We start from the raw sequence: 22628 nt of genomic DNA, 5'->3' as shown, positions 1-22628 counted from the left end.
ATCTCCCGGATGCAAGCTCACAGCCGCGCGCCTCTACGCGCACGGCCAACTCGCCCGGTTGCGTTTTTATTTGCTTCTAGTTTTCTTTGACTATGCTTCATTCTGTTAATACTGTTTTAGTTTGTCTATTTAAATAATATTTGTAATATTTAACTTGAATGATATTATGTCAGGGTTGCATCATTCCCGGGTATTTAAACTGCAAGCCTTCTCTACCGCCATCTATGCCAACTGACTTGAACTTGTAAACTCTCAACAATCTGCGGTTTGATGACTCTACCATCGAATTGCTAGAGCGATCTCAGGACTAAATTTAAACTAAGTGCTTAGGAAATTTCATTTTTGTTATTGGTAAACCTTTCTCTGGGGAATTTTTGTGTCGAATTTGTCAATACTTCAGCTGGTTCCACCTATCAAAAGCTTGTTCTCTAGCCAATCAAACCCCGGAGGGTGTATGGGAATTCAGCCTCTCAGCAAAGGGCAGTTCCAATAAATTGGATGCTTTCGCTACGGAACTATAAAAGCAGGGCACTTTATGTCGGAATTGCTTCAGTGCTCGAGAGTGCGACCTGACGGAGGCCTGGAGGCAGGGGTGCGGCCAGATTGAAGAACATGCACCGATACAAGGTAATGGTAGAAAATGTGATAACACCTGCGGGTAGTTTGAGGGGAAGCTTTCAGCCGTTTTCTTTTAACGTAATTTTGTAAATTGGTGGTTTAAATGTAGGATTTCCGACAAAATCCGAGGAGTCTGATTCTATTAATTATTGGGAAATATGTAATGTAAAGAAACGAAGGGTGGTGACCCCCTGCCGTCTCCCATTGAACCTTGCGATTGTATGACTAAAGTTTTCAACCTCTAATTTGTGTAAAGCGTGTGCCGGCTTTAAATGTTCGTCCTTTAGTCACCCCTCTTTAGCCTCTGTATCGCTGTTGTTTCGCCTCCTTGCTGATGGCCGGTTATGCGCAACGTTTTCCTTTTATACTTTTGAGGTCATGTAATGTGTGTAATTATGCCCCTTTTTATTCTTTACTATTTATAAGGTAACTGTTTCCTCGGGTTACATCGCGCATTCCTATCTACAAAATGTCATTGTAAAGTTGGTCATAAATGGAACATAAGAATTGCTTTTATTTAAATGAAGTGAAAAATCTGCGGTAAAGTAAGAAATACCGCCGTTATTAGAGAAATATGAATACATACTTAAGGCCTGTAGACACGACTCATTTATGTCGTATTCCGCTGCTGGTGCCGTCTTTTGTTAATTTCTTGAGGTCCAGGGCTAGCACCGAGGAATAGGAGTGCTATGTCTGTCGATTCCATTATCTTTGTCCATATGACTAGAGCCACTGCCTTCGTGAAGTACAGGCCGTATTGTAGCAAGCGCGGGAAAGCAATCAGCTGATCGTTAGGGGGGAAGTTTAGCACGTTACATGTGCATTCTTCGCAGTTTTATTGCAATTTTTAACGTTGGCCGCATGTTTACTCAGATACGTATCAGACTGGGTCGTTATCGACTGCATTATTAATGAAAAGTCCTCAATTAGTGAAGAAAACATGGCGTTGGCGTGTGTTCATGTAAGGCTATAGGTTAAGAATATCGCTATGCAGTGTTTTAATTTTGTAGTTTATTTGTGTAATGTTATATCCATAGTGTAAAATGAGTTAAGTTAGTGCATTCAGCGTTTTGTTATCAGCCAAGATGTGTGTGTATAATTGACTTAGTGTTATCAGAGAGAGAAATCATCATGCTAAGAGTTGCTGTATGCCTGGCTGCAAAGCCAAAATTAAATAAGGAGAGTACACTCCAGTATCTGTTTCCTTCCGATGAAGAAAGAGTTAGGGTATGGAAGAAAGCTATTCCTAGAGAGAAATAAACAGTTAATCACCACAAAACTTTCGTGAAGACTAAATCCTGAGGGAAATAAGCGTGTCTCGTCCTGATTGTGAGTTAACATTTCTTATTATGTCAAAAACATGATTAACATATGTTTTATGGAATCAGACTTACGGCTTATTTGAATTCCGTGTATTTGAAAATTCAAGTCCAATTTATTCACTTTAATATTTTAGGTAAAAATTTCTTGTGAATTAACACTGCTGAGATTTTCCTATCAAATTTCGTCTCATAGGCAATGGAACAGGGTTATTCCATGAAAATAATTGTATAGGCATTATTTGCTGTTTAAAATCTACAGTTTTTTAAACAACAAGTTAATATCATGGCAGTGAGAGTAAATGTTTTGTTGTTGTTGGAGGTTAGCTTACTCGTAATCTTTCTTGCAGGTACTGAAATGGTGGTACGAAAATAATTTACATTTTTAGTGTATTGTATTGGTAATTGTTTGTTTGTGTTCTATCAGTGTGTATGATGTGAACGTTCCAGTTGACTAGAACATGAATATAAATCGCAAGAATATGTCTCAAAGTGTTAGCCTGTACGCTCCTCACGGAAACGAACGGATATACGCGAGAAATAGAACGTTACGGGGAAGGATATGCATTGTATGTCAGAACTAACAAATATTTATGAATAGTTTTTGGTTTTATAAGGTGTTAACAGTTTCTTAACTAATTTAAACGAGTGTGTTATTCAAGCGAAGCAGATGCGTATCGCCTCCATTTCCCACCCAAAGCGTGACGTCATCAGAGCTACAGTATGGCCTGTATATCACGAAGGCCTTGCTAGAGCGGCCAGTTGAAACAGCATTCACGATGTTATTTCGTTCTTCAATGACTCTACAGAAAAACAACTAAGGACGCATTCAACAACTTGGTGCTGCACATTACAGAGAAATATCGTAAGTACCACAAAAATGATATAGCATGATCCTTGGACCAATAAATCACTAGTCCACAGAATTCTTCTTCTGTACATTGGCCATAACTTTTTGTCGCCTATTAAATATTGCATATCGCGATACAATTCACGAAATGATGTCATTGACAACTGAAGCAATTAAACGAAAGAAAAGAACTTCAGTGAACACAGACATCACACACGAAATTGTTGAAAGTGTAAGACAAACAAAAGACATACGTGTGTTACTGTGAGCGTAGCGTACTTGTAAAGTAGTAAAGCAGCTAAACATAATATTCTCCAAAAAATAAAATATTTCTTAATTTACCGCAGATTTTAGACTTCATCTGTGTAAAAGCAATTATTGTGTTCCATTTGTGACAAATTTTACACTGACATTTCGTACATAGGAATGCGCGACGCAACCGTTTCTTCGTTTTAGTTCCCTTTGGGAACAGTGACTACTATTATTGTTGAGCAGTTTTGAACTGGGCTTTCCCGATGAGTAGCCTAGTGCAATTTTAAGTGCGTCATGAGAAACTGATTGCCTCTTCGAGGTTAGACTCTTGTGTTTTAGAGCTCAGACTCCTGTTAGTGTACCTGATGGGATCAAATTTTGCTCTTGCAAAATACTGTTCCTGTCCGGAGTAGTAATCCAGGTAATGTAATGACTTGACTTTTCTGCCTGAGTCCAGGACTTCTAAGTCCCAGATATTGTTAGAGTTGACGAGATCATTGTTCTGTTGTTTTGGTATTCATTCAGATTTCCTATCGTTCAATTTAAAGAAAATAAAGAAGTGAAATTTCCAAGCTTGTTATGTTAAATGCTGCTCTACGTACAGCCATTGAACCCAGGCGCTTCCTAATCCTCTGTAAACAGCGGGAACGGCACTTGATTGCACGTCACGGCGATGCCTTATTCTGCCTTAATCTACTTTCTCTATCTTGTTATTGCGAATTAGATCCACTCATATTTCAAATTCATGTTCACTGTTCATTACCACCTTTTAAATTCTAGTTAGTGGGTCAATTTTTTAATTTTAATCATCATTGCAGTTCTTTTCATGTCACACCATTAGCGGTTGATGACCTAGAAGTTACGCCCCTTTAATCAAGAAGTATCATCGTACTTGGTGTAGAATATAAGGCTCATCCCGAGATTGAAACACCGATGTTTGGCAGAGTGCTAACTACTTATAGGGTTTCCAGACATCGCAACGTGCCAGAATTTTCTCCCGAAAGAATTCATTTCTTCACGAGTAAATCCACTGACATGAGGCTGACATGTGTCAATACCTTCAGCTGAGATTGAGTCACGCCACTTTGAGCTCTTGCCCGTCAACTATTCAGCCTAGCTACCTTGCAAAAGACGCACATTTTATTTGCTAGGTTACATGTTTATATAAATAGTCAAGGTTCAACTTCTTTCAAATGAAATATGTTAACTCAGTGCCAGGGTAATTAAATTAATACTAGTACCCGAATACAAGGCGCATCCACCGATATTTCACAAAATTTTCGCCTTATTTTTCGGAAATATATACTGTATTAGTTTAAATTGTTTAAGAACTGAGAATGGCTCTCATGGTTTCAATGATTGCTGCTGAAGAACGTTTTCATAAATCTGTACCTGAGAACCAGACTATCTTAAGTCCATTTTTTGCCTTTTTGAGATAATCCGGAGTGTAGATGATTAAGGAGCGCTTTATTGAGCCAGACTATGTTAAGTCTTGTAAAACAATAATTTTACGAATTAGCAGTGTCAATATAATCTTTAGTCCTGAGAATCCTGTGAGCCAACTTACCCTAAGTCCACTTACGATACTTTGGTTCTAAGCAAATCATAACTTGCAATAGCCTAAGTCCGTTTAAGATAGTTTGGCATTAAGATTTTGTGTTACCATTGTAGTTCAAGTCACGTTATTGACAAGGGTTTTGTTGATTTAGGCAGGAATATTACCATTGTTTTGCATTTTTTGCTCGGTTTCATTCATAAGAAGCAATGAGTCGTGGACGGATGTTGGTTGATCTTGCACTGCAGCTAAACCAGTGTCCAGGAGGTAAGAATAATATTGATTATTACAATGTATTCATATTTCTATGCTCTACAGATATTGAAAAGTAATTTGTTGACGTTTTAGGAAAGAGTCTTCCTCTTTATGAAACTCACAGTAATCCGCTTGTTAATCAATGAGCTTAAGGGAACAGAAACTGCCTTTCCTGCTATGAATCTACATGTAGATAAAAAAGTGGAAGTAAGTATTAAGTTCATCGCACTTTATACTCATGAAAGGTTATACTGTATTTGAGAAAACATTGTTTTTAAGAGTCAATGCAATTTGTTCAAGAACTGTTATTCTTGCGTGTGCTTTTATCTGTTGGATAGTAGCTTATAAATATTTTTTGTCCACAGGCCCCTACTGTTACGATGCCCGATTTTGTGAAGAAGAAGAAGAATAAGAAGAAGAAGACGACGAAGAAGATAGTGGAGAATAGGTTTATACTCAATTAGAATGTGTTAAAGTGAATTCGCATTACACTGACGTAGGTTACAATGATCAAGTCTCCACGCCTATTTACCCGCCGCTTGTTGCTGAAGAGATTTCAGCTTGTGGGTAGTTCTGGTAAGAGATCACAGTCCCCACAAGAGCATTCGTTGCTGAATGACTCTAATGATACCCCATCCAGTGCCCTTTCTTCTGTTCGTGACATCAAGCAAACAGTGAGCGGAACATTTTTGCTCCCCTCTCGTACAGCTGGTGCTGGTTCCGTACTCAAATTCCGAAGATGATTTTGAAAATAAAAAGAATGGTTGTAGGAAAAGGAAAAGAAATAATTTTTTGTGGAAGAAGAATGTGAGGAAAGTAAAGTTATTAGGTGGAGAAGAATGTGTCTCTTCAGCTGGTAAGTTAGTTGGTAAGCGTGTCCTTCGTTCTGAATGTAGAAACTGCAGAATAAAATGTTCAACAAAGGTAACTGTGGTTGAAAGACAGCAAATATTTAATGAATTTTGAAGCGCAGAGAAGAGTTGGGACCTTATGAGACAGTACATTATTTCCCTTGTGGAGGAAAAACTAGTTATAAAGCATAGGCCACGATGTCATGAGACACAACGGCAAAGAACAGCAACATATATCTATCATTTAAACGTGTCAAACAATAAAATCCCCGTTTGTTAAGGAATGTTTTTAAATACACTGGGGATAAGTATTCAAATGGTGAAAACTGCCTTGAAAAAGGCCAGTGGGTGTGGTATGATTGAAGTTGATGGAAGAGGTAAACACACGCCATCAAATAAAATCTCAGAAGAGCTTTGTCATGACATTAGAGCACATATTGACAGATATCCAGCTTATGAGAGTCATTACAGCAGGGAACGAACGAAGAAGAAGTACATAGGAAGTGAACTGAATCCAAAAAAATGTATTCTTTATACTGCCAAGAATGTACCAAGGAAGGAAAACTAGCAGCAAAAGAATGGTTGTTTCGAAAAATAATCAATGAAGAGTATAACATCGCTTTTAAGTTGCCAGATAACGATATATGTGACAAGTGCGATTAATATAATATCCAGATAAACCAACCATCGTCCACACAACATGAGATATCTGAAATTATGGAAAGGAAGAAAGAGCACTTGGAAGAAGCCACCCGCCGCTACAAAATGAAAGCAAATGACAAGGAAACTTGCGGCGAAAACGAGAAAGTCGTAATGGTGGACCCACAAAAATGTTTACCGAGACCATATCTAACAAATTCAGAGTGCTACTACCTCAGGAAGTTATGGACACTGAACTATACCCTATATGATTCCACACTAAGACAGTCCTATTGCATGATGCACTGTCTGGTCATATAACTGTTCAGGTCAGAACAGAAATCATCAAATGATTATCATGTACTCCTGGCTTATTTCAAAATGGAAAAATTTGCAAGTTATTAACCACAAGTACTTGTTGCGTGGGCACACCCACATGGAAGTGGGTACTGTACACAGCATTATTGAAAGGAAGAAGGAAAGGATTGAGACACAAAACATCTTCACTTGTAATGATTGGATAAACTTAGTAGAAGAAAGTGGAAAAAAATCTCGAAGTTGAAAGAATGTTTTTGGCAGAATTCAAAGATTTCTTGGGTATTTCAAGCAAAGCCACCAATATGATTTTTCTGAGGAAGAAAAACACCCTTGGGAGAAAACGCACATATTTCTGAAATAGTTTGGATCCAGGTGAGAAAAGACAAACCATACACCTATCAGTACAAAACCTCGTTCCAGGATGAAATGTTCCAAGAAGTCGATTTGAGGAGGAATACCAGAAGTGCCAGGACATCTTTCCCACAAACTCTTCCTGTGATTAGAACTGTTAAGAAGTCAATTAGTAAAGAAAAGTATAAGGATTTGTGCACCATTTTGAAGTGGGTTCCAGAAGAATATCACTTGTATTTCAGGAATCTCAAGACTGAAGAATCCGTCACAGAATGCTACCCTGACTCGGAATAAAAATTGCCTGGTTAGCAGTTTTGGCTCATGATCTATAAACTTTAACATAAGCGCAGTAGCGCTCAATGCTGTACTGAATTTTATTGATGTTTTCTTCCTTGTAATTTTGTGTATGTTTATAATAAAGTCAATGTGAAAGGAGTTAGCGCTGTAATTTTATAGTTTAGTAGTATAATTGGATGGTTCTGCCGCACCTCCGCCGCCGCACGCCTCCGCCCGCCTCCTCCTCCGCCGCCGCCTCCGCCTCCGCCGCCGCCCGCGGGAAATTTGAATTTTGGCGGGAAATTTGAATTTTGGCGCGAGATTTGAATTTGTAAACAAAGCCACGTGCTTTTTGACAGCTGTCATCGACAACAACGCAACGCTAACCTCACTGCTGCCATCTTGACGGGCCTAAACCTCACTAGTGCCAACTTAACCTAACTAGCATGAGGTAAACAAAGCCACGTGTTTTTTGACAGCCACGTGCTTTTTGACAGACAACAACGCATCGCTAACCTCAGTACTGCCATCTTGACGGGCCTAAACCTCAGTAGTGCCAACTTAACCTAACTAGTGCGAGATAAACAAATCCACGTGCTTTTTGACAGCCACGTGCTTTTTGACAGATTTGTAAACAAAGCCACGTGCTTTTTGACAGACAACAACGCATCGCTAACCTCAGTACTGCCATCTTGACGGGCCTAAACCTCAGTAGTACCAACTTAACCTAACTAGCGTGTGGTAAACAAAGCCACGTGCTTTTGACAGCCACGTGCTTTTTTGACAGCTGTCATCCGCCATCTTTAAACTACAGAGCACCGTGCTGCCCTCTTTCATCACCTATCATCGGCAGTGCTGCCATCTTGACAGACCTAAACCTTAGTGCTACCAACTTAACCTCACTAGCTCGAGATAAACAAATCCACGTGCTTTTTGACAGTCACGTGCTTTTTTGATAGCTGTCATCCGCCATCTTTGAGCACAGTGCTGCCCTCTTTAGCTACTTACCTTTGAAATGTGGTGGCGGATAATTTGAAAAATGCTTTTCGACAAGCAGCCATCTTTAATCCAGAGAGAACAGTGCTAAACTCTATGTGGTGGCGGCAAATTGAAAAATTCCACGTGCTCTTGTTTGGAAACAAACTCACGTGCTTTTTCGACAGCTACCATCTGCCATCTTTAATCTATAGAGCACAGTGCTTCCCTCTTTAGCTACTTACCTTTGAAATGTGGTGGCGACAAATTCCACGTGCTCTTGTTTAGTAAACAAACTCACGTGCTTTTTTGTCAGCTGTCATCCGCCATCTTTAATCTATAGAGCACAGTGCTGCCCTCTTTATCGTAGTAGATGTAAATTCGTCACAGCTGTCATCCGCAGTGCTGCCATCTTAACGGGCTTAAACCTTAGTGCTACCAACTTAACCTTACTAGCGCGAGATAAACAAATCCACGTGCTTTTTGAGAGCTGTCATCCACCATCTTTAATCTATAGAGCACAGTGGTGCCCTCTTTAGCTACTTACCTTTGAAATGTGGTGGCGGATAATTTGAAAAATGCTTTTTGATAGCAGCCATCTTTGAGCACCGTGCTACCCTCTTTTGTGGTGGCAGGCAATTCCACGTGACAGCAGCCATCTTTAATCATGAGAGCACCGTGCTGCCCTCTATGTGGTGGCGGCAAATTCTACATGCTCTTGTTTGGAAACAAACTCACGTGCTTTTTTCTGACAGCTGTCATCCGCCATCTTGCATCACAAACCTCAGTGCTGCGCTCTTTAGCTAGATACCTTTGAAATGTGGTGGCGGCAATTTGAAAAAAACTATGTGCTCTTGTTTAGTAAACAAAGCCACGTGCTTTTTATGACAGCTATCATCCACCATCTTTAATCAATAGAGCACGGTGCTGCTATCATGCAGGCAATTTCATCACCTGTCATCCGCCATCTTTTAATGAACAGAGCACCGTGCTGCTCTCTGTAGTAGCGGGCAATTTGAAAAGTTCTGTTAGCTGTCATCCGCCATCTTTAATCAAGAGAGCACCGTGCTGCCATCTATGTGGTGGCGGCAAATTCTACGTGCTACGCGCAGCTGTCATCCACCATCTTACATCGCAAACCTCAGTGCTACACTCTATGTGGTGGCGGATAATTTAAAAAGAAAAATTCTACATCAGTCCTCTCTCGACGCTAATTGCACAAGATGGTGACTATACATGACTCCTTAAAGGTGCTTATGCAAGATGATCGCTATACATAGACGCCCTTGGGATGCTTGCGCAAGATGGCGGTTATACAAGGCTCGTTATGAGGGATGCTTGCGCGAGATGGTGGTTGCTCTTATGAGGCGGCTTAAGGATCCATGACTAGAGACGCCCTAAGGATGCTTGCGCAAGATGGCGGATGCAAGATGGCGGCTATACATAGCTCCTTATGAGACAGCCAGTACTCGATACAACATGTGATCAGAACATTGATTGATGTGTTCAGAACACTGTACTCGATACAACATGTGATTAAAACATTGTGTGGTGTGTTCAGAACACTACATAAGTAGAATCGAACGCTGTATTAGGGGATACCTTTGTTTAGATTGAAACATAACAAGACTAGAATTGAACACTGCACATTGATTGATTGATGTGTTCAGAACACAAAATAAGTAGAATCGAACACTGTACTCGATGTCGTTAACTTCAACATGTGATTAAAACATTGTCTGGTGTGTTCAGAACACTACATAAGTAGAATCGAACGCTGTACAACATGTTAGGGGATACCTTTGTTTAGATTGAAACATAACAAGACTAGAATTGAACACTGCACTCGATGTCGTTACATGCGATTAGAACAATGATTGATGTGTTCAGATCACGAAACAAGTAGAACCGAACACTGTACAACATGTTAGGGGATACCTTTGTTCTAAGAAGATCAGCTTGAAACATAACAAGACTAGAATTGAACACTGCTAACGATACAACATGTAATCAGAACATTGATTGATGCGTTCAGATCACGAAACAAGTAGAACCGAACACTGTACAACATGTTAAGGGATACCTTTGTTTAGATTGAAACTAACAAGACTAACACTTCAAATGATTTGCTTAGTACGAAAATAAAAAAATATATACCGCGTAGCTAACTCGTTCATCACACTGCTAAGACGCTTAGTAATTGTGAATACACTCATACGAAAATCAAGAAAGCACACTGCGTAGCCAACTCGCTCGGCTCACTCGCTTAGTATTTGCAACACACACGGATAAGAATGTTCCGAGATACTTACATGTTTTTTAAGGGAGGGTGAAAGATCATAAATTATATGTACACATGTTGTCTCCTCCAAGTTGTAAGATGAAATAGACGCAGTACTGCGAGTTTCCGCTCTAGCTGGCGAACGGAAGTAGCATGATATCTCAGCAAAAAATAATACGCGTGAGCTTGCAAGTCAGACACAATGATGGATACCGCGATTCAAATCCTGGTAACTTATGCCGTCGGGAAGGGTATCCGGCGAGCATCTAGCTGTAAATCCTCGATTCTCGACAGATTCTTAATCCGAGTTCTTTGACGTCAGGAAGGGCAACTAGTTGAAAACAATTATCGAAAACGCATCGCGAAGGCAAGAGTGTGCAGCGATATGCTTGTTTAGACTTGCAGATTACGAAAAGAAACATAACAAGACTTGAGTCTTAAAACAAATTCTTGCGATTTAAAATCTTAGTCAGGAAGGGCATCCAGCAGTAAAACAATAGTTCGTGATACTACGATTTAAAATCTAGCAGTAAAACCCCCGATTCTCGACAGATTCTTAATCCGAGTTCTTTGACGTCAGGAAGGGCAACTAGTTGAAAACAATTATCGAACACGCATCGCGAAGGCAAGAGTGTGCAGCGATATGCTTGTTTAGACTTGCAGATTACGAAAAGAAACATAACAAGACTTGAGTCTTAAAACAAATTCTTGCGATTTAAAATCTAAGTCAGGAAGGGCATCCAGCAGTAAAACAATAGTTCGTGATTTAAAATCTAGCAGTAAAACCCCCGATTCTCGACAGATTCTTAATCCGAGTTCTTTAACGTCAGGAAGGGCAACTAGTTGAAAACAATTATCGAACACGCATCGCGAAGGCAAGAGTGTGCAGCGATATGCTTGTTTAGACTTGCAGATTACGAAAAGAAACATAACAAGACTTGAGTCTTAAAACAAATTCTTGCGATTTAAAATCTTAGTCAGGAAGGGCATCCAGCAGTAAAACAATAGTTCGTGATTTAAAATCTAGCAGTAAAACCCCCGATTCTCGACAGATTCTTAATCCGAGTTCTTTGACGTCAGGAAGGGCAACCGGTTGAAAACAATTATCGAACACGGATCGCGAAGGCAAGAGTGTGCAGCGATATGCTTGTTTAGACTTGCAGATTACGAAAAGAAACATAACAAGACTTGAGTCTTAAAACAAATTCTTGCGATTTAAAATCTTAGTCAGGAAGGGCATCCAGCAGTAAAACAATAGTTCGTGATTTAAAATCTAGCAGTAAAACCCCCGATTCTCGACAGATTCTTAATCCGAGTTCTTTGACGTCAGGAAGGGCAACCGGTTGAAAACAATTATCGAACACGCATCGCGAAGGCAAGAGTGTGCAGCGATATGCTTGTTTAGACTTGCAGATTACGAAAAGAAACATAACAAGACTTGAGTCTTAAAACAAATTCTTGCGATTTAAAATCTTAGTCAGGAAGGGCATCCAGCAGTAAAACAATAGTTCGTGATTTAAAATCTAGCAGTAAAACCCCCGATTCTCGACAGATTCTTAATCCGAGTTCTTTGACGTCAGGAAGGGCAACCGGTTGAAAACAATTATCGAACACTCATCGCGAAGGCAAGAGTGTGCAAAGGACAACTCAACAAATTCTTGCGATTTAAACACATTTTTATTCCCAAGAGAATCGAACCCGAGACTACCGGGTGAGAGGCATGCATACTGTAGGCTATGGGTTTGTTCTACTGTCCATGAAGTCGTATCAGCGCAGAGCGAGCAGCGGAATGCGTGTGTTAGCTGAAATTGTACACGTATCTTCCGGCTCGGCCTTGAACGAGGACACTGATAAGCGGCTTGTAACTCGCGAACGTCTTCTTAGCTGAGTACCATTCAAGCTCTTAAAACACAGTACTAATTAAGGTTGTAAAACATTGTGAAATAGTCCTCCTCTGTAGTGTAGTAGTTAGCTGCTACCCTCGGAGGTCCGAGTTCGATTCCCGGCTCTGCCACGGAATGTGTAGCATTTAGCCTATGTAAGTTCCTAACGTAAAATATCATGATTGTACGGAGAGGTTAAAACACACACAGTGCCTACTCCTATCGAAAGAACCTGCACGGTACCGGCATGTATGCTTCTCCTGGTGAAGGCGCATGCACATAGTTTAACGCCTCCTATCAACAGCCCTTACTTAATGCTGGCTTTTTTGCACACCCCGCCTCACACCATAGTTTTACGACCGGCTGCCCTTCCTGACTAGGATTTTAAATCGCAAGAATTTGTTGAGTTGCCCTTCCTGACGCAAAACTGGCAGTATCTAACCTCTTACACGGAATGTGTAGCATTTAGCCTATGTAAGTTCCTAACGTAAAATATCATGATTGTACGGAGAGGTTAAAACACACACAGTGCCTACTCCTATCGAAAGAACCTGCACGGTACCGGCATGTAGGCTTCTCCTGGTGAAGGAGCATGCACATGGTTTAACGCCTCCTATCAACAGCCCTTACTTAATGCTGGCTTTTTTGCACACCCCGCCTCACACCATAGTTTTACGACCGGCTGCCCTTCCTGACTAGGATTTTAAATCGCAAGAATTTGTTGAGTTGCCCTTCCTGACGCAAAACTGGCAGTATCTAACCTCTTACACGGAATGTGTAGCATTTAGCAGTAGTATAATGGGAGAGTTCGGCCGCCACCTCCACCTCAGGCTCCCAGTGGCCACCTCCACCTCCACCTCAGCCAGAGGCCTCCCAGTGGCCACCTCCACCTCCACCTCTGCCAGAGGCCTCCCAGATGCCTCCTCCACCTCCCGCGGGAAATTTGAATTTGTAAACAAAGCCACGTGCTTTTTGACAGCTGTCATCGACAACAACGCATCGCTAACCTCAGTACTACCATCTTGACGGGCCTAAACCTCAGTAGTGCCAACTTAACCTAACTAGCGCGAGGTAAACAAAGCCACGTGCTTTTTGACAGCCACGTGCTTTTTGACAGCTGTCATCCGCCATCTTTAAACTACAGAGCGCTGTGCTACCCTCTTTCGTCACCTGTCATCGGCAGTGCTGCCATCTTGACGGGTCTAAACCTTAGTGCTACCAACTTAACCTAACTAGCGCGAGGTAAACAAAGCCACGTGCAGCTGTCATCCGCCATCTTTAATCTATAGAGCACAGTGCTGCCCTCTTTAGCTACTTACCTTTGAAATGTGGTGGCGGATAATTTGAAAAATGCTTTTTGACAGCAGCCACCTTGCATCGCAAACCTCAGTGCTGCCCTCTTTAGCTAGATACCTGTGGTGCAGACAATTCCACGTGACAGCAGCCATCTTTAATCAAGAGAGCACCGTGCTGCCCTCTATGTGGTGGCGGCAAATTGAAAAATTCCACGTGCTCTTGTTTGGAAACAAACTCACGTGCTTTTTTTTGACAGCTACCATCCGCCATCTTTAATCACAGTGCTGCACTCTATGTGGTGGTGGTAAATTCCACGTGCTCTTGTTGGGAAACAAAGCCACGTTTTTTTTGACAGCTGTCATCCGCCATCTTTGAGCACTGTGCTGCGGGCAATTTCGTCAGCTGTCATCCGCCATCTTTGAGAACAGTGCTGCACTCTATGTGGTGGCGGTAAATTCCACGTGCTTTACAAACCTATGCGCTTTTCTGACAGCTGTCATCCGCCATCTTTGAGAACAGTGCTGCCCTCTATGTAGCGGTGGCAAATTCCAAGTGCTTTACAAACCTATGCGCTTTTCTGACAGCCGTCATCCGCCATCTTTGAGAACAGTGCTGCCCTCTATGTGGTGACGGCAAATTCCACGTAGAAACAAAGCCATGTGCTTTTTTGACAGCTGTCATCCGCTATCTTTAATCACCGTGCTGCCCGGTGGCGGCAAATTCCACGTGCTCTTGTTTGGAAACAAAGCTATGTGCAGCTGTCATCCGCCATCTTTAATCACCGTGCTGTCCCCTCTTTAGCTACTTACCTTTGACAGCTATCATCCGCCATCTTTAATCACCGTGCTGCCCGGTGGCGGCAAATTCTACGTGCTCTTGTTTGGAAACAAAGCCATGTGCTTTTTTGACAGCTGTCATCCGCCATCTTTAATCACCGTGCTGCCCGGTGGCGGCAAATTCCACGTGCTTTACAAACCTATGTGCTTTTTTGACAAAAAAAAATTCTGCTCTCGAGATACTTACCGAACTATACTTACGAAACTGCTCATCACCTTCTTTCTTCTTCTATGAGTAATAAACAAAAACTCTATCTTGCAAATAAGGAGCGGGAGGAAGGTGATACCTAACCTAAAATAAAAGAATATGCTAATTCTACATTATTTATTTACATCTTGTATGTACACGTTTTATCTCGAATCATTTTACCCCAGTGATGTTTTGCGTACTTCTCGATGCAATTCTTGAATGTACAAGTTTAAACTTGCCGTACTACACTCTCAGCGTACCTCTTTGTGATGTAAGACAGCGTAACGTAAGTACACACACCTCTAGCATAATGTTTATGTAAAGTAGTACTTATCAATACTACTATGCCCCCAGGCTAGCGTGTTGGTAGAATTTGGGATGACAAACCGTTTACAATCATCGCTATTAAGGGCTACCTTACTAATTAAATGAGGGTACAACTGGTGCTTCTTGCTTCTAATGACAGACATTTGCTTATGCAAAACAGGTGGATTACTTTTAATGCAATTGTTATAGTTTTCAAAACTTAGCTGATTCTGAACGACATTCTTTTTAACCCCCTTCAATCTCTGACAGCGTAACGTAAGTACACACACCTCTAGCATAATGTTTATGTAAAGTAGTACTTATCAATACTACTATGCCCCCAGGCTAGCGTGTTGGTAGAATTTGGGATGACAAACCGTTTACAATCATCGCTATTAAGGGCTACCTTACTAATTAAATGAGTGTACAACTGGTGCTTCTTGCTTCTAATGACAGACATTTGCTTATGCAAAACAGGTGGATTACTTTTAATGCAATTGTTATAGTTTTCAAAACTTAGCTGATTCTGAACGACATTCTTTTTAACCCCCTTCAATCTCTTTATTTGTAATTCATTTAAGAGTTTTATGCAATATGACTTGGATTTAGTACCTACAAATGAATCGATAATATTCCCAGCACATTCATCTTTCATTTTACCTAGAACCTTTTTGTTCACTAGCGGTAGATGATATTGATTATCTGCAGGATAGTTACTCGTATCAAACCTACCCAAGTCTGGCTTTATATCATTGTAATAGTCATCAGTTTTGATTTGATAAATAAACGAATCGGTATCTGTGTAGAGCAATTGCGCATTATGCGCGTACTTCTTCATCATATAATCGTAATGGAATTCATACATGAGTGTTTTAGCCAATTCAAGTACTGTGAAGCCGACGTAGGTAGGTTTGTCATACTTAACCTTGACACGATTCATCTGTATAATAACTAAATTCTCATGTATGATGGTGCAGCTGTGGAAATTTGGTTTACTTATTAAATAGTTAGCACCATACCTTTTCTTAATATTATCCCAGTTTGTAATCAATTTTACATCAACGCGTTTGTCAACATTCTCCATAGTCTTACCAAACACACTGTTATTCATGAGCTTGTAGAAATCTTTTTCAAACTCGTTAACCGCATTCGTTCTTAAATTATTGTTCAGATGGATATATGGCTTTAGCCACGGTGACTGATTAAATTCTAGTACGCGATGAATTTTGGATAACTTCAAACCATGCTGCAAACACTGTTTTAAATTTCGTTAATGAATGATATACTTAGATTTATCGCATAAATTAGCAATGAGCATTTTCGTCGTTGATGCAATGTACGGGGACTTCATATTTTCAGGGCAGAACAGTAGGTCATTATGAGAAGTGTGTAACTCTTTAGGATACTGTAAGTCAACTTCGAGGAAATAACCTTTATCAGCTTCATCACCTAGGGCGTGTAGCTGTAAAGCATCAATTTCGCACTGCGTCAGCCAGCGGAAACCACTCACCGGTAGATGCTGACTCATCGCCCACCCATACTGATTATTAGCATCGAGGTAAACGATATACCGAGATTCCTGACTGGAATCGAAACTCGGCATGTACTTATTATTAGCACTCGAATACCGGCCGCTGCACTGACTCAGACCGCCTCGAATGGATGCTTTTATAAAGTGCACCATATCGATATCGGACAGCAGTTCCAAATTCACACGCGTGTATTTTAACATCGCGTCCCAACTTAACCCAGGTGCAGTAAAATACTGACATGGGTCAAGGCTGTAGGTGTTCATGCAAACACAGCGAAAATTTTCAAAAACATCAGCTAACAAAAGTACATCTGTCTTTAAATATAAATCAGAGTATTCACCCAGCGTTTGAATGTGGAACTGCTCCCAGATATGTTGCGCATGTAAATAGTCATCATCACTAATATCTGCTGAATTCAGCGAGCTGTAAAAGGATTGTTTCGATGGTAAGGCACGTTCTTCGAGGCGGTCTAAGCAGTCGAGATATTCATAACAAAAAACACCCTTACGCCGAAGTAAATTAAACTGCGCTTCTTCAGGGAAAACGCGTCGAATTTCTGTAAATTGTTCAGGCTGTAAATGACTAGAAAGTTTATCGAGGCTACTCGCCATAAAGCGAAACGAGTCAAGGAATCTCAGTTTTATAGAATGCTCAGCATCTACTTTTACAGACTTTGCAAACGCAATGTACCGCTCTTTATTCTGAGGGATTATATCTACTTTTTCATCCGAAGCTCCAAATTGTGAAATGATGAAATGAGAGTCGTAACCAGATAAGTTATGAAAAATTACAGGGATAAATTTAGGAACTCTATACTTAAGATTACAGCTATAATGAGCGGCACATCTGTAGAAACCAGTTAAATGATCATGATCAAAAACTTTAGGGTCATTTTCGGAAAATTCCCCATCACAAATGCTACACTTTGTAGCACGTTCATGATCATTTAACTGAATTTCGGTGAGTGGCTTCATAGGAATATTACTATTCAGAATACGACCGAGACGAACTGCATCACTTTCAAGTCTTTCTAAAAATACTTTAGCAGCATCATGTCCTCGATACAGCTCTAACTTGTTAAGCGTACTATCGTAACTACACTTGATGTAATACGCGAAGCTATACGGGACATGCATGTGCGTAGTATTAGTGAAAGAGTTGTCAGGATTAGGTGAGCATGTGTTGCATGGCGTGAGGATGGCTTCAAAGTCTACATAAATCACGAACGGTACCCACATCTGCTTGTGAAAATTTGTAAATTTTAAAACATTATTGCCTGTAGTAGGTATCTCTGTACGTACATGATTGCAGTCATTCTCGGAATGCTTCGTTAACTGATCTTCAGTTTTAAAATACTGCAAGCATCCATCACATAGCCACTTTTTACCATTACGTTTTGACAACTGACTGCCAACAAGTCTACTCAGATTTTTAATCCAGCAAAAGTGGCTATTCTCACTGTTTTCAATATAGAACAAATTAACGTGAGTACTCTTCTTATGACATGTATAATATAGAGGACCTACTACAGACTTTTTCTCTACACCATACACATTAATACTAATGTTATTTAGTTCCTCAAAGCGCTTAATATCCTTTATCTGCACAGGAAATTCTATACTATCGAAATTTAGCTGCGTTGAATAGTGTGGATACGATGATGTTCTATACGCTACATTCGATTTAGCAGGATTTAAAGCCGACATCACCGCCCATGCAAAACATGCTTCGTAATTGTTTTGGATGTTTACAACAGCTTCTTTTCGCTGAATCCATGTCGGCAGCTCGATGTGCGAAGATCCACGCATAGGATTGTACTTATTGATGTTAACTTCTAGATACATTATTTCAACTAAAGCCCACCCTGATTCCTTTTCCTGAAATTCCTCGCTCTTAGTTGAAATAATGTTAGAGACATCCCTAAGTACATCACCAAAATTAGTCGACACACTTATGACAAAATTCTTCGTATTAAATGATTTAATGTCCGTTATTTCGGATTCATCCGTGCTTTTAATGTACAAGGCGAAAAGTTCAAAATTAACTTTAAATAAACTATGATTGGACAAAGATTTAGCAAGAAGCTGTTGTACATCCGGTTGAACGCAATTTAAAAAGTTTGAAGTGCTCTGAAACTTTTGACTGGTGCGAATTCGGTAACTAGCAATCCTACTTTTAAATGCTGTATTAATTTCCTCGATGTTTGCGTTACTACCACTTCTACACGCATTATTTTTATGCGCATTACTCCGTAAGTGTCCCTGAAAATGTGAAGATGGTACATCAGTGTTACAGTGCTCGCAGTGAATAGTTTGAAGTTCATTTTTCCTAGGTTTTTTACTACTAGTACTTTCTACAGCTACATCAGTAGCTGCACGCTTTTTCCCTACTACTACCTGAGGGCAAGTAGATATTTGATGTACCTCTGCTAAGTGAGCCTGGTATTGCTCTACATTAGCGAAGTACAGCCCGCAAACATCACATAAAGCAGATGTTATGCTAGGGTGTTTTGATTTCATATGGCGCATGAAGTTATCTCGCCTTGTAAACGATGTCTCACACTGCTCGCAGGTGAACGTAGACGCTTCTCTATGTTTGGTTTGTGAATGTCGTGTGAGGGCATCTCTTCTTGTAAACGTTATATCACACTGCGAGCAGGGAAACATCTGAAAAGAGAACAACCAATAGAGATTAGCCTAAAGTTGCGATGTTCAACCTATAGAGGTCGGACATGACTGTGAGTTTGAAATTATACGATTAACCTCTCCTATGGCATGCGGATTAAAGAAAATAACTATTTATCAATAGACTAAAGTTACGATGTTTTAGAAGAAACCAAGTTTCAGCCTGTTGAGGGCAGACATAGCTATGTACGCACCTCGTCTATAGCGTGAGGATTAAAGAGAACAACTATTTATCAATAGACTAAAGTTACGATGTTTTAGAAGAAACCAAGTTTCAGCCTGCTGAGGTCAGACATAGCTATGCGTGCGTGTTTGAAATTATAAGATTAACCTCTTCTATGACATGCAGATTAAAGAAAATAACTATTTATCAATAGACTAAAGTTACGATGTTTTAGAAGAAACCAAGTTTAAGCCTGTTGAGGACGGACATAGCTACGTGTACGTGTTTGAAATTATACCACGTCTATAGTATGTAGATTAAAGAGAACAACTATTTATGATTAGCTTAAAGTTACAGAAGAATCCAACTTTCAGCCCGTTGAGGGCAGACATAGCTATGTGTACGTGTTTGAAATCATACCACGTCTATAGTATGTTGATTAAAGAGAACAACTATTTATGATTAGCTTAAAGTTACAGAAGAAACCAAGTTTCAGCCTGTTGAGGGCAGACATAGCTATGTGTACGCGTGTTTGAAATTATACCACGTCTATAGCGTGAGGATTAAAGAGAACAACTATTTATGATTAGCTTAAAGTTACAGAAGAAACCAACTTTCAACCCGTTGAGGGCAGACGTAGCTATGTGTACGTGTTTGAAATTATACCACGTCTATAGTATGTTGATTAAAGAGAACAACTATTTATCAATAGACTAAAGTTACGATGTTCGGAAGAAACCAACTTTCAACCTGTTGAGGACGGACATAGCTATGCGTGCGTGTTTGAAATTATAAGATTAACCTCTTCTATGACATGCAGATTAAAGAAAATAACTATTTATCAATAGACTAAAGTTACGATGTTCAGAAGAAACCAAGTTTAAGCCTGTTGAGGACGGACATAGCTATGTGTGCGTGTTTGAAATTATACCACGTCTATAGTATGTAGATTAAAGAGAACAACTATTTATGATTAGCTTAAAGTTACAGAAGAAACCAAGTTTCAGCCCGTTGAGGGCAGACATAGCTATGTACGTACCCCGCGTAAGGATTAAAGAGAACAACTATTTATCAATAGACTAAAGTTACGATGTTTTAGAAGAAACCAAGTTTCAACGAATAGAGGTCAGACATACCTTAAAATCTTCGCGCTGCAAACTGTTACTCGGATGAATAAAATGCGTGCGTTCAAGCCTGAAACTTGAATGATAATATTCTGGTCGAATCTAAAAAGAAAAGAATAAACATATATGAATGCAGTGTAGGGTGTATCAGCTAGCCTAGTTATCTTTACAACTCAAAGTTCGAAAACATACCTTAAAAAAAATGAATGTGCTGCAGACTGTTACTCGGATGAATAAAATGCGTACTTTCAAGCCTGTAACTCGAACGGTACCTAAAAAAGAAAAGAACAAACATATATGAATGTAGTGTAGGGTGTATCAGCTAGCCTAGTTATCTTTACAACTCAAAGTTCGAAAACATACCTTAAAAATGCATGTGCTGCAGACTGTTACTCGGATGAATAAAATGCGTACTTTTAAGCCTGTAACTCGAACGGTACCTAAAAAGAAAAGAACAAACATATATGAATGTAGATGTCTATTACCTAGCGTAGAAGTTGCTTTGCAGACAGTAACTAACAGTTCTAGCTTACCTTAAGATAAAGGCTGAAGAATAATATTCACAGCAGACAGTACTTAGACGGGAGATGTGTACGTGATAAACGCATACAGAGAACTGTAAGCACTTCACGCAGACTGCGGTGAGTAAATATGCTGCTTGTTACCAAGCGGATGTGAAAATCGCTGACAACTGCAGTACAGTCGGAACGAATGCAACAAGAGCACTCCTGTAGTCCCACAGGCTGACGTATTTAAGCCGGAATCGAACCTCCTGTTGACGTCGAGGTGTCAGAATTTAAGAGTTCGAGCCTTGGAAAGTTAGCGTGTGATCCTCGACTTCTCGAGGGTACATCCGCGGTATTCCTTACCTGTAGGTATTGAGCTAAAGCTAGATCATGTAATGACGATCGCACAGGCCCCTCGCCTAGCATTTACGGCTTCTAGTTCGAACCCGCTATCCCCGAAGTAGCGAGAATGATTGAAGAGTGTTTGAGGGTGATTCATTCGTCGGATGGAGGCGTTAAGCTATGTGCAGGCTTCTTCTAGTCGGGGTACGCGATTCAAATCCTGGCAACTTATACCGTCGGGAAGGGCATCCGGCTAGATCATGCAATGACGATCGCGTAGGTCCCTCGCCTAACATTTACGGCTTCCAGTTCGAACCCGCTATCTTCCGAAGTAGCGAGAATGATTGAAGAGTGTTTGAGGGTGATTCATTTGTTGGATAGAGGTGTTAAGCTGGCTTCTTCGGTAGGAGTAGGCTATGTCGGGATATCGATTTAAAATCCTAGTCAGGAAGGGCAACCGGCCGTATAAAGCTATGGTGTGAGGCGGGGTGTGCAAAAAAGCTAGCTATAAGTAAGGGCTGTTGATGGGGACGTTAAACCTTGTGCAGACTCCTTCGAAAATGATTTTTTGAGTACAAGACTTGACGGTGATTCATTTGTCGGATGGAGGCAATAAGCCTTGTGCAGGCTTCTTCAGCGGGAGTAGGCTATGTGTCGGTACCGGGATATCTAGTTATAAAACCCGCTACAACAAATTTATCACGTATACTGCGATTTAAAATCCTAGTCAGGAAGGGCAGCCGGTCGTAAAACTATGGTGTGAGGCGGGGTGTGCAAGAAAGCTAGCAATAAGTAAGGGCTGTTAATGTGTTTTAACCTCTCCGTACAATCATGATATTTTACGTTAGGAACTTACATAGGCTAAATGCTACACATTCCGTGGCAGAGCCAGGAATCGAACTCGGACCTCCGAGGGTAGCAGCTAACTACTACACCACAGAGGAGTACTATTTCAGAATATTTTACAACCTTAATTAGTACTGTGTTTTAAGAGCTTACATGGGACTCAGCTAAGAAGACGTTCGCGAGTTACAAGCACGCAGTGTCCTCGTTCAAGGTCGAGCCGGAAGATACGTGTACAATTTCAGCTAACACACGCATTCCACACAACTCGCTCAGAATGACTGTGCCGATGCTTCAAGGACTGTAGAACAAATCTATAGCCTACAGTATGCATGCCTCTCACCCGGTAGTCTCGGGTTCGATTCTCTTGGGAATAAAAATGT

The 22628-nt window shown here is 40.5% G+C and overlaps 1 protein-coding gene across 1 annotated transcript in view; it reads left to right on the top strand.

The window, feature by feature from the left end:
- LOC136872117 (uncharacterized) overlaps nt 1-22628 on the top strand; it is a 740234-nt gene that overhangs the window by 171125 nt on the left and 546481 nt on the right. The window lies entirely within an intron of this gene.

This window comes from Anabrus simplex, chromosome 4 (assembly GCF_040414725.1).
Source record: "Anabrus simplex isolate iqAnaSimp1 chromosome 4, ASM4041472v1, whole genome shotgun sequence".
In the NCBI taxonomy this organism is placed as follows: Eukaryota; Metazoa; Arthropoda; class Insecta; order Orthoptera; family Tettigoniidae; genus Anabrus; species Anabrus simplex.
Note: the sequence above shows the minus strand (reverse complement) of the source record. Positions and strands in the feature narration are given on the sequence as shown.